Genomic DNA, 12562 nt, shown 5'->3' on the forward strand with positions numbered 1-12562 from the left:
CGGGACAGATGCGCAGGGGTGGTCTCTCTCTGTTGCTGTATTGTACTTTCTAAGCGCTTTGTACAGTGCTCTGCGCCCTGTAAATTCATTCATCTATTTAGTAGTATTTGTTGAGCGCTTACTATGTGCAGAGCACTTTACTAAGCGCTTGGAATGGACAATTCGGCAGCAGAGACCATCCCTGCCCACTGACGGGCTTACAGTCTAATCGGGGGAGACGGATGGACAAAAACAAGACAGCATAATCACGATAAAATACGAGTAAATGAATGAATGGATGAATTCAAGGCCCCCTTCCCGGGAGCCCCCGCACTGGAAGCCACATGGGGTCCGCCTGGGTCTCCACCCCGATTGGGGCTCCATATTACCGACGGTCTGGAAGAGGTCTTTAATGGCTCGTCTTTGGGTCTCGCTCGACAGGCCCGGCTGGGACAAATTTAGCAGTAACTAAATTTACTTGGTTGGAGCTTGGCCGCCCCGGGCCAGGGGGAGTTAACCTCTGTGGGATTTGGGGCCGGAGGGTGCAGTGTTGGATTGCCTTCCCCAGTAAAATGGATCGATCGTTGGTGGGGAGGAAGAAGGTTGGCCCCAGGAACTTCATTATTAGCATGACACGATCGGAGAGAATTGTCTCCAGAAGAGCTTTCAGTGGGGCAGGAGGGGGTGGAGGTGGAGGGCAGGGGGGCTAGATGGGTTTCGCCAATTTGAGAGGGGCAAGTGAGGATGGAGAGGAGCGATGTGATGCCTCCGAGAAAAAGCAATTAGTTGAATTTGCGTTCTGCCTCTGGAGCCGAACTGAGAATGGAAATGGCAGTCTTTGTTCTGTCTGGAGACCGGCACTCTCCCTCATCAGCCCTGTCCAATCACCTGGTAGCTCTGATTTCTCCGTATCGCCGCAACCCATCTGCTTTGTGCTTGCTTCCAGTTATGGTATTGTTGTAACAAAGGTCTTTTTGGCGATAGCAAACTAATCGAAGAGAGCTGAAAGTGCCCGGGACCCACCAGCTAAGCCCCCGTCCATGCTTTTGGCGGGGTTCCTATCAGAGGGAGATAATTGTGGGAAGCATGCTGCTTCTTCCTTTGTTCCCTTTCCCCCAAGCCCAGTAAGGAGCTTTTACTTAGAAAAGAAAAGCCTTGATGCTGAGTGGGAAGCATCTTTTGATTAACCGTAGCATATTACTTACGCTGCCCACACACAATCTATCTGGACTATCAGGAAAATTTGCTCCGAAGCCTGTCCGTGTGAAAATGTTCCTGAAGATTTACCCGGAGCTACAGGGTGTTAGGTGACGGGCTTCGACTTGATGTTGTCGGCGTCTGTGTGGTGTACAGAATTTTCACTAAACAGTTGTTTTCGTTTGCAGTGAAAAATGTTGCTCTGGAAAGAGTTTTAATTTCATAATTTATTGCTACGCACAGCAACATATTAAGGGTTATTAGTGCCAGGTTTTATTTTGAACATTTAGAGAAACTTGACGTTTACGTCGAATTGCACCTAAAATTTGCATTTGCTACCTGGTGTGGGGCACTGTAACCCTTCCAAAGAGCCGGGGAATTGACCTGTTAACTTTTGCCTCCCAAAGTATTTCTACAGGAAATAGGTACGTTATTGAGCCTGAAATTTTCTCAGAGGGTCTGTTTAGGGGAGCTTGCCCCCCGCCCCCCCCCCCACCTTTTTGTGTCCAGGCTTTAACTCTTTCCTGGAGTTTTGCAGGACCTGGCTACTGCTCCTTTCAAATCTTTTATTGGCCAGGAAGAAAGAAGTCTATATTTTACCTGAACATTCTTAAATGATGGAAGGGGGATTTCAGATGACCCCAAGAATTATAGATGCTAAATATTTAGCGCTTTCTTGTTTATCTTTTTCTCTGTCTTCAGTGGTGCCTCTTCACTGGATACACTTAGCTTTTAAATCTGTTCATTTAATATCACAGGGTAAAATTAGAGGCATATGGGAATTGCAAATGTTTGTGTCAAAAGGCTACTCCTAAACCAGCCAATTAGACAGATAATTTAAAGAATTCATAAGCCATCCCCAACGATCAGCCTGTAGAGTCTTCCTCATTTCTCTCCAACGTCTCTTAGCATAAATGCATCCGTTGTCAAAAAGTATGAGCAGTCGGGAAGTAGTACACAACCGGTGCAGGAGATGTACATTTTTTGTAATATTCTTTCTTGGCTTGGGACCCGCACTGTAGAGGTCTCCCTGAACTGAAGTTCCAGGAATCCCAGTCGGAGCACGGACCCTGAGACTGGCATCCGAGGCCGACTGGGAGCAGGGGGGAACCGGGTGGGAAGGCAACCTTGCCAGGCAGTGTCTACTGTGTGCCTGGCACTGTACTAAGAGCTGGGCTAGATTCCAGCCAAACAGGTTGGACAATCCCAGCCAACAACCTTGGGGCCTGTCACCTGACCTGATGTCATGGTAATCCATGTAGCTAGCTGAGACCCTCGAGTTTCCAACTTACCTAGACTCTCAGTCCTTAGTTCATAACTCGTGCATTTTCCGGTTCTGTTTTCTGAAGTTGAAAGCGGTAGCTCTCTTAGCACCGCGCTGTCCCAGAAACAGACTTTACATGCCCCGAGCATAAGCGCTAAGCTCTTTAACTTTGGTTTGCCGATATAAAGTCATGAGGTGCAGTTTCACAGGGGAAATGCAATCTTAAGCCTGGCGTTGCCAGTCGACCATAGGATTTGCTCTCCTCTGCCGGCCATATTTGCTCTCTGTCTGCATTCACGTCTCAGCCTTTCTGTAAACCTGGCAGACATCTGAAGACTCCGGGGTCTGCAAGGGACATTGGGTGAGCTGGCAAGATAACCCCATCTCCACATTTGTCTGCCAACAGGGGTCCGGGAGAACCTATCCATAGGCACTTTTCACATCACTGCAAAACCAACTTTTAATTTTTGAATGAGGGAGGACCTTGCAAAGATACGTGGAAGCCGTCGATAACCTGAATTCTCTGTAATATTAATAATGAGAATAAGATACCTTGAATTTATAGAGCATCAATCTTTCTGTTAAGTGCTCTCACAAGGGATCTCATTCTAGCCTCCCAACATTCGTATGAGGAAGGAGCAGGTATTATTTATCCACATATTGCCCCTGGGGAAACGTGGGCTCAGAGAGATGAAACCACGAGCCCAAGGTCTCACAGTAGACCAGGAGTGACCCTGGAACTGGAACCCAGCGTTCCCAACTTTAAAACATGCTTTAGCCACTCCTCGTTGAAGGGACCAGTGAGAGAGTTAGTTAAGGTGCCCGAAATAACCCAGAGGATCACAAACGGATCTTTCATTTGCGTTTGCCCAAGTTCTATATCTGGCACTGTTCAAGCCTAGGGTAGTTGAGGAGCCTAGGCCAAAGCTGCTCAAAGCCCCTCCACGATTGAAGCTCCGCACAGCCGCTCGCTGCCAAAGGAGGGAGAAGAAGAGGTGGCATCGGTCCCCGTGGGGCCCGGGGTGGGAGTGGTGGAGGGGGGACCGAGGGCTGAGTTTGTTGCCAGTGGGGTTCAGAGTGAATCAATCAGCAGTGTTTGTTGAGGACTTGTTGGGTGCAGAGCATTGTACTAGGCGCTTGGGAGAATACAGTACAACAGAGTTGGTGGAGGTCTTCCCTTCCCACAAGTAGGTTACAGAGTAGAGGAAGAAACAGACTTTAAAATAAATTCCAGGGTGGTTTTGTGCATAAGTACTGAGGAAGGGGTGACTATTGGAAAGCTTAAGGGGTGGTGGTCAGGGATGAGTTTCAGAACTGAGTGCCAAATTTGATCTTTTGAGACTGTAGGGCAAAATGTTTGCTGAAGGAGATTTTTTTTTTAAATTCCAGTTTCCTTTTTACTAAATAATGGGTTCACTTGCACTCTCTGGACTATAGGACTTGGATCTGTCATGCGTAGTTCTCCAGAGACTTAGATCCAGGCAGCAGGAGGGCAGCAAGCAAGGTAAGTCTGTCATTTGTGTCTCTTGGTTTGCTTTATTTCCTTGACCCTCCACTGGCTTGGCCGTGGAAAGAGGGGATTTCTGGGGGACGTGCGGCCCCCTGCTGCCAGCCTCCTGGCTAATGTGGAGTAGGATGGGCATTACATTTTTATCCTTTTCCAGTCCACTCCTTCACAGTATTTAACTGGCATTTCCTCATTGGTCTCCAGTACTTTGTATAAACCAGTTGGGGGCACAGATTTCCCAAAGCAGATGTGAGCATCTCAACGGTGTCCGGATCGGATGAGGGCGAAGCAGGGCTTGCCCCTGAGAACTGTCCCAGGAGAGGTGCTGGGCCATGGCCAACCGTCTTGCAAGCCATGCTACTAGCTACGAGGGAAGTTGGCAAGGGATGGCTCGGCACAAATCATCACACGGACTGATAACTCAAGTCCTGTTGGTGGTAGAATACTCATACCGCACACACCAGTAAAGCTTGCGAAAGTAAGAAGTTCAGGATCTCCATTTTCTGGCCTCCAGAGAGGCAGCTCAGTGTCAATCCCTGATCAGGGGTGCACCACTCATCCCCAGTGGGGAAGGGTGCTCGAAGAGGCGTCTCAAACTCTCCTGCCTCTCGCAAACAAAACTGGACTCCACAGTCGAGCTGTACACCTTGGGTGCAGAAATCTACACGAAGAAAACCATCGCATCATGGAATGCCAGGATGTTACATGACAGAACAGTCAGTGGCCTGGAAGAAGCTCCACTTGCATACGACCTGGCCCGATTTGGCGCCGCTTTGGCATCTCTAACGGAAACAAGACTACCAGTGAGAGGACAGCCCTCGGGGAGAGGCACTGGATGCATGTTTGTTAGGAGAGGCCTTTCTCTCTTCGGAATAACGGGCATCGGGTTGGATCCACACTCTCTAGGCCTTCCAAATCTGTCCCGAAATACGTGACCAGCTGATCCTCTGCCTGCTCCTGAAACGAAAAGTGCTATGCCAGTGTCATAAGCACATATGCCTCCAAACTGATGAACCGCAACAACAAAAAAGAACATTTCTAAAAAGCTGTGGAAAAACTCACCACAGGAATGCCAGCGTTAGATAAAATCATCATAATGAGTAGTTTTAACGCATGAGTTGGTAGCATTGCCCACACTCGGAAGAAAGTCATTGAGCCGCACGGGAGTGGCAAACTCAAAAGCAACAGCCTACTTTTGCCAAGTGACTGCACCGGTGAGATTTCCCTGCTACTTTAGAGAGGAATTTGCCCTGGGTTTGACTCCAGAACTTATGAATGTGGTTGAATTTGCCCTGGTTTTGACTCCGGGACTTACGAAGGCGGTTTTTCATGGTTGCGGGACAGTTTGGGGCCAAATTGCTCCCACCTGTGTGACCTCCCAGAGCTCTGTCAGGACCCAGCTGGGAAACTTGAATCCTGGGAGCCTCAGGACTGCGTTACCTGCTCTGTGTCAGTCTGGCAGTGCCGGCAAAGCCTCTCCTCACCCTCCTCCCTGCCTCCAAAATCATCTCTTGGATCGCTTTGCCTTCCCTATCTGCTCCCGAATAGCTCCTACTTCTAGTGAGCCCCGAGGAGGTCTAGGTAATTTGCCACTACCATCCTATGACTGGATGAGATGGATTCCCCCAAGGGGTACAGGAAGTTTTGGGGGGTTGTCAATGCTGGTTGGCACCCTAGGGGCTCAGCAACTGTCAGGGAAAACAGCTACTTGTCTCAGCTCCCTTCCCACAACGATAGCATGGTCTTCCCTATGTAAAGGAGATAGAAATATTTACTGTATAAATAGATACCCAAGGTCAAATCTTAAATCCCGCTTAGTTGGGTGTGAAGGAACAGATCAGCATCAGTAGTTTAGGCAATAAAATTCTCCCTTAACCCCAGATGGACCCCTAGTCTGGTGCTGGTTCTTAATATAACCTACATACTCTAAAGTTAGCACTGCCCACATTTTAACCCCTTGTGGAAGGCCCAACATCATGACTTGAGTGATCCCAAGGTTGTAATGCGAGCTTGCTCTGTTTTGGAGCAGTGAGGCAGAGAACAGTGTGTCCATGACTGCTTTTTTATTCCTCCTTCTCCTCTCCCCTGTGTCTCACACTCTGACTCCAATTGGCCGGATCCCAGCCAAGTTGGCCCTTCCAAGAATGACGGACAAACCACGTAAATGAGTTTCCCATCATGGCCGTGTTTGTCACATATTTGACAGTACCATAGTGTGGCAGAGGGACTTGAAAGATGAACACGTCACATCGGCCATTTGTGGAGCCAAATGTCTGTCAGGCTGTTGTCTGACCTGATGAAGCTCAAAGTGACAATACAGCCACTGCGTTGGAAAGGGACCTCCAAGCCACCAAGACAGCTCAACTTTGAGCTCCACCGCAATATTACAACAGCCCGTTCTAACAGGAAATTCTACCTACAATCCACAGGATAGACAAGGAATGAACGTGTCTCCCCATCTACCAAGCACCTGTGCAGACTTTGGGCATGGCCAAGCAAAGTCACCAAAATTGGTTTGGAGTAACTGGCTCAGAGATTTTAAAAACGTCTACCTGCAACAGAGCAGTTAGGGAACCGGTGACACCTTGCAGCACCTCAGGATTCAGATGAAACGGGGGCTTACAGAAACTGACGTGGTGACAGGCAAATCAAGTTAAAGATCATGTGTGACTAGTGGAGGATGAAAAAGCCGAAGAGATTTTGAGGTCACGAAGACTGCCATGAAACCAAGAGCTACATATCATTAAAGATGTTAACAAGTCTCCCTACAAGCCTTAACGGTAGCCCTGAGGAGCAAAGATAGCACGGCAAGTCAATATCTTTTTTGGCGCACCTGCTAATGAAGAAGAGGCCCTCCAGAACATAGAAAACATTCCAACATGCAAAGACAAGGCATGGCTCCCTGCTAGGGAGAAAGTCACTGTGGCAGTCAGAGCCATGAAGCCTGGCCAAGCTCCTGGACCTGGTGGCCTAGCCATTGAGGTCCGTTGGAGGGGAAATGGCTTAAACCACGTGAACAAGCTCTTGCTCAACCTTTGGAACACCGAGGAGATGCGCCCAGCATCGCCGTCTTCAGGAAAAAGGGTGAGAGGATCGCGGCTGTTATCAGGGCATCTGATTACTCTCCGTGGCCGGCGAGATGCTAGCTGAGGTAAGGATATGGTTCACATGACAGCTTGGCCCAGAACACGTGATCTTTGCAGAACGTCAGACATGTCAGAAGTACAAGGAGCAGTACCCAGACCTCTGTATGGTTTCTGTAGACAGTATGAAAGCATCTGACACCATCAGTAAATCCAGACTCAGGAAATTGGAGTGGTAAATTAGGCCGCCCTGAGGAGTTCACCGAGATTCTGATACAATTTCTTGGCACTTACTAGAGTCGCCCTGTTGGGCCTATTCCCCAGAGTCAACAGAGTAAAACAAGCGTGTGGAGTGGGCCTGGTCTCAGTTTATTCTATTTGCAGTTGGAAGATGCAGCAAAGAACCTGGATGCAGTTTTCAGACAATGCTCTTGCCCCCGAAGGCGGCTCTTCCCAGTCAACAGATTTGGAGCATCTTGTTGACGTTCAAGAACTACTCTCTGCAGATGCCCACACCGTAGAGGCAAAACCCCAAGATGACATGCAAATGATCACAAACTGCTTCGTTTAATCCGGCAGGTGTTGCAGGCTGATGATAAATCTAAAGGAAAGAGATAATGTAGCAGCCTGTGTCGGGGAAGCCTTCCAGACAACCGAAAATCCACATCGGCAAAACAGAGTTCATACAACCCCCTCGAATTCTGTTTCCAAGCAGACCTCTGGCCAAGGGTATGGTGAGGGACCAGGAAGGAGAAAGTCCAACCGAGTCCAGCGCATCCTTTGGCAGACGGTTAAACAGAGTGCGGCAACTGCAGGGTTGTATTTACTGAGCGCTTACTGTGTGCAAAGTGCTGTACTAAGCGCTTCGGAGAGCACAATGCACTAATAAGCAGACACATTCCACAAGACCCAGCTGAAGGTCTTCAGAGCTGTGGTGCCAGCCAACCTTCTCTACGCCTAGGAGACCCAAGCTCCTCACAGGAACCGCATCTGACTTCTTGCAGTTCTGCCTGCATCCCGCACGACTTGTACTCAAAATCAACTGCCTAGACAAAATCCCAAACAGCGAGCTAAGCTCTCCTCGGTGCAGTTGTTCTGCGTGGGGCGTATGAGGAGAATGAATGACAATAGGATACCCAAACCTTTGCCGTAGAATGAGTTGGGATTGAGAAACTGAAAGCAGGGAGGAGAAGGGAAATGTTATAGGGATGCTAGAAAGTCAAACCTCGGGCAGTGATGCATCTCAGCTGAAATCCAGGATCCTCCTTTAGCCATTTATCCATCAACATTTCTTTCTCCCACTACGCAGAAATGAGAAGCAGCATGGCCTAGGAGAAAGAGCACGGGCCTGGGACTCAGAGGACCTGGGTCCTAATCCTGGCTCTGCCATTTGCTTCTGTGTACCATTGGGCAAGTCATTCAACGTCTCTGTGGCTCACTTACCTCAACTGTAAAATGGAGATTAAGACTATGAGTCCTACTGGGGATTAAGACTGTGAGCCCTACGTGGGACATGGACTATCCAACCCGATTATCTTAGAGTTACCTCAGTGCTTAGCGCAGTGCCTGACTCATAGTAAGTGCTTAACAAATACCATTAAAAAAGCCTGATAAAAGGGTAGAATGTCTGAGCGCTTCCTTTGTGCAGAGCACTGTACAGCCCCCCTCTAGACTGTAAGCTCATTGTGGGCAGGGAATGTGTCTGTTTATTGATATACTCTCCCAAGCTCTTAGTACAGTGCTCTGCACACAGTAAGTGCCCAATAAATACAACTGAATGAATGAGAGGACAGTGCAACAGTTTAAAAAGACCCAACCGATCCCTGCCCACAGAGATCTTCCAGACTGGAAGCAGCTTATAGTCTGAATGCCCAATGGACTAGAAGAACTTTGTTTAGATAATTCTTAGTTTTTGGTGATTCCCCTGTGTTGTAACATTTGGAAGGGCCCAGTTCAGAAGTGTTTTTGTTATTTGTAGTTCAGACCTTCCAAGAGGGCTCATCATGCACCCCGTGTACTGAAAATGCTTTTGAATCTGCCCAGTAAATAGACAGAGACCCAGAGAGTCTTGTAAATAGCACGTACTTATGGAAAAATCGGAAAATTTGAGTTGGAATCACCTCCCCCTACCTGGGTGCTTCATGGAATTTCTCTCCTCCCCACATTTGGATTTGGGCCAACAAAAAGCTATTTATATAGCTGAACTGAGTGCACGAAAGTGAAACCGTAGGTGGGGAGAAAAAAAACCTCACACTCCCTTGTGAAGGTGACATCGGGAGTCGGTCTGGCTGGCAGCCCAGAATTCCATGCGGGGATGGTCCGCGGCTGGTCCTCACTTGGCCACTCCCCACTCGAGGGGCTGCTGTTGTGTCGTCGAGGGGGTGTGCTGCCGGCGCTTCCAGGGCGGCATGTCGGCCGACACGGAGCGGCTGCGCCTGCCTGACCCCGATCTGGAGTGAGAGGACACCCCGAGGCTGCTTTTTGGTGTGAGAGGGAGGATGGGGCCAAGAACAGGCTCCTCACTGCCCAGCTAAGACGGCAGGCCATTCTCTGAGTCCTGCCCGGGTCGGTGGTGTTTCAGAGCATAGACTTTCTGCGTTGGGTGCAATTTTTTCCGCTCCGTTTTGACTCCCTCGCTATTCAAGCCTGGCCGTCTTGCCTTAGTACTAAGCCGACTGAGGGAACTTGGAACTTCGGTTGCCAAGGCAAAAAAATTGTGCGGTGTTAAACCCCACGGCTCCTAGGGAACCAGACTTTTGGGTTCCACAGAGTTGCCTGATTTGGATAGGTTGTGGGGGAGTGGACAGGTCTCTCGCGTTTTGCACCGCAAATCCTTGGGGGTTTGGAATATTGTCATTATTCAGGAGCAGCGGCAGTCACACACATGGTGACAAAGGGAGCAGAAAAGGAGCGAGAGGCACACAATGGCCGGGCACTCTCTCAGCGTTCAGGGATTGATTGGTGGTGACGGGCTGTTCTCTCACAGCAGGTTTGAGATTTGGGCCGCCGTTGGGTTTCTCGAGCACCCCCACCCCCAGCAGTGAATATAGAACAGAATGAATGGAGTATGACTAGGGTGTTGGCAGAAGAGACGGGCCCGTCAGTCAATCAATCAGTGGTATTTATTGAAGGCTTATTGCGTGCAACACACCGTACTAAGGGCTTGGGAGATGACAATACAAGTTGGTAGACACTTTGCCTGTCCACAGTGAGCTTACGGTCGAGAGGACTTCACAGATCCCACTGAAGAGCACAGAAGGGGAAAGCCTGAGCAGGGCAGAGCCCCGGGAGTGGGCTCTGGGCTGGGGCCCATGGTCCCGGGCGAGATGAGACCTGTGTCCCTTCCCACATACCCTCTGATTTTTTTTTTTTCTTTTCCTTCAAGCTGGTCCTCCCTGCTGCTCTCACCTTCCCCTCCTCCCGCTCCCTGCATGTCTCTGCTTCTGATGGAGCTAAGTAAAACCCCCACAGCCCTGACTCGGATTCCACTTGGGCCCAGAGATTCACTGTTGCTGGGATTGTCGTGATCCAGACCTGCTGCCGCTGGGATTGGAACTGTGACACATTCCAGCAGTAAGTGGAGCTTGGCTCCCCCTGGGCAGAGGGGGGTTTCCGCTCTGGAATCTTAAGCTCGAGGGGGCAGTGTTGGATTTCTTGCTCTGGTAGAAGAGTTCATTGCTCCAGAGGCAGGAAACTGGCCCCCGGAACTGTTTTATTGGCCTTTCGTGAGCAGAGGGAAATATCTCCAGACGAGTTATGCACTGGGGAGGAGGTAATGATAATTATGGAACTTGTTAAACGCTGTGTGCCAAGCACTATTCTAAACCCTGGAGTCGATACAAGTTAATCAGGTGGGATACAGTCCTCGTCCCACATAGGACTCACAGTCCAAGTAGGGGGGAAGCAGGATTTAATCTCCATTTTACAGATGAGGTAACTGTGGTACAGAGAAGTGAAATGACTTTGCCCAAGGACACGCAGCAGCCACACGGCAGAGCCGGCTTTAGAGCCCAGGCCCTCTGACTCCCAGCCCATGCTCTTTCCATTAGACCAACTGCTGCTCAGCATAGTGGCAGTGGGAAATGGCTTGTCCCCATCCCTCCCAAACTGCCCGTTCTGTTTGGGACAGAAAAGTTCTGGGCTGATCTGGAACACCTCACCCCAACAAACGGCCAGGTAACTGCAGGGAATATTTCTACCAACAGTGGCAGGTTCCTGAAGGCCTGAGTGGGCCAATCTCCCCACCGTTTCCCGATTCAGTTCAAGAAGATGATCTTCTTGAGGACCTTTCACCTCAACCCCCCCAAACTCTACGGCCTCTTCCCCTCATACTGGAGGCCTAAGCTCATGCCTGAGGAAAAGGTCGCCAACCACCCCAGCACCCACTCTCCATGCCAGGGGTCAAAAAACCATATCTTGGGGAAGGTCTCTCCCCCCGCCCCATCCCTCCACTGGGGACATAGGCTTGTTCCAAAGAGAGGGGACATGGAGCTCTCCGGCTTCTCCTCCTCAGACCAAAGGTCTGGGATCAGCCTGAGGGAAAGGCCGCCGACCCCCCCCCCCCCCCCCCCCCCCCCCAGCATCTGCTAGGCAAGCCAGGGGCCAAATAATGAGTCATGGGGAGGGTCTCCTCCACCCCCACTGGGAACCCGAGGTGCCTCCAGAGGGAAGGGACATCGAGCCCTCCGGCCTTTTCCCCTCTCACTAGAGGCCTAGTATCGAGCCCGAGAGAAGGGCAGGGTGACCTGGTGGCCTTTTCTGCATTCCCTTCGGGAAGGACAAGTAAGGATGGAGAAGGGGCAGTGTGATGCCTCGCTGGCAAAAGCAATTAGTCAAATTTGTGTTCTGCCTCTGGAGCCGAACTGAGAATGGAAATGGCAGTCTTTGTTCTGTCTGGAGACCGGCACTCTCCCCGATCAGCCCTGTCCAATCACCTGGTAGCTCTGATTTCTCTGTATCCCCACCACCCATCTGCTTTGTGTTTGTTTCCAGTTATGGTATTGTTGTAACAAAGGTTTCTTTGGCGATAGCAAACTTATCGGGAGAGCTAGGAGTGCCATGGTCCCACCAGCAAAGCCCTTGCCTGTCGGTGCTTTTGGTGGCGTTCTTATCAGAGGGACATAATTGTGGGAAGCATGCTGCTGCTTCCTTTGTTCCATTTCCCTCAAGCCTACGACTCGAAAGAGAAACAGAAAAGTAACAGACATCGAGGCCAAATGGGAAGCATCTTTTGATTAACCTTAACGTGTTACTCACGCTGCCCACACACAATCTATCTGGACTGTTTGCAATCAGAGAAATTTGCTCCAAAGCCTGTCCATGTGAAAATGTTCCTGCAGATTTATCCGGAGCAGCAGCGTGTTAAGCGACATGGCCTGACTTGATGTTCTTGCATCCGTGTGGCTTGTCATTAAACAATTTGTTCTTTGGGATGGAAATATTCCTCTGGAAAGAGCTTAATTTCAGTTTATTGCTAATCATAACATGAGAGAAATAGTGATTATCGTCAATGTGTGCCTTGCCAGCTTTTAT

The 12562-nt window shown here is 49.8% G+C and overlaps 1 protein-coding gene across 2 annotated transcripts in view; it reads left to right on the forward strand.

Moving 5' to 3' along the window:
- KHDRBS1 (KH RNA binding domain containing, signal transduction associated 1) overlaps nucleotides 1–12562 on the forward strand; it is a 33876-nt gene that overhangs the window by 1307 nt on the left and 20007 nt on the right. The gene's annotated exons all lie outside the window — the stretch shown is intronic.

The sequence above is a fragment of the Ornithorhynchus anatinus genome, chromosome 16, assembly GCF_004115215.2.
Source record: "Ornithorhynchus anatinus isolate Pmale09 chromosome 16, mOrnAna1.pri.v4, whole genome shotgun sequence".
NCBI classification, from domain to species: domain Eukaryota; kingdom Metazoa; phylum Chordata; class Mammalia; order Monotremata; family Ornithorhynchidae; genus Ornithorhynchus; species Ornithorhynchus anatinus.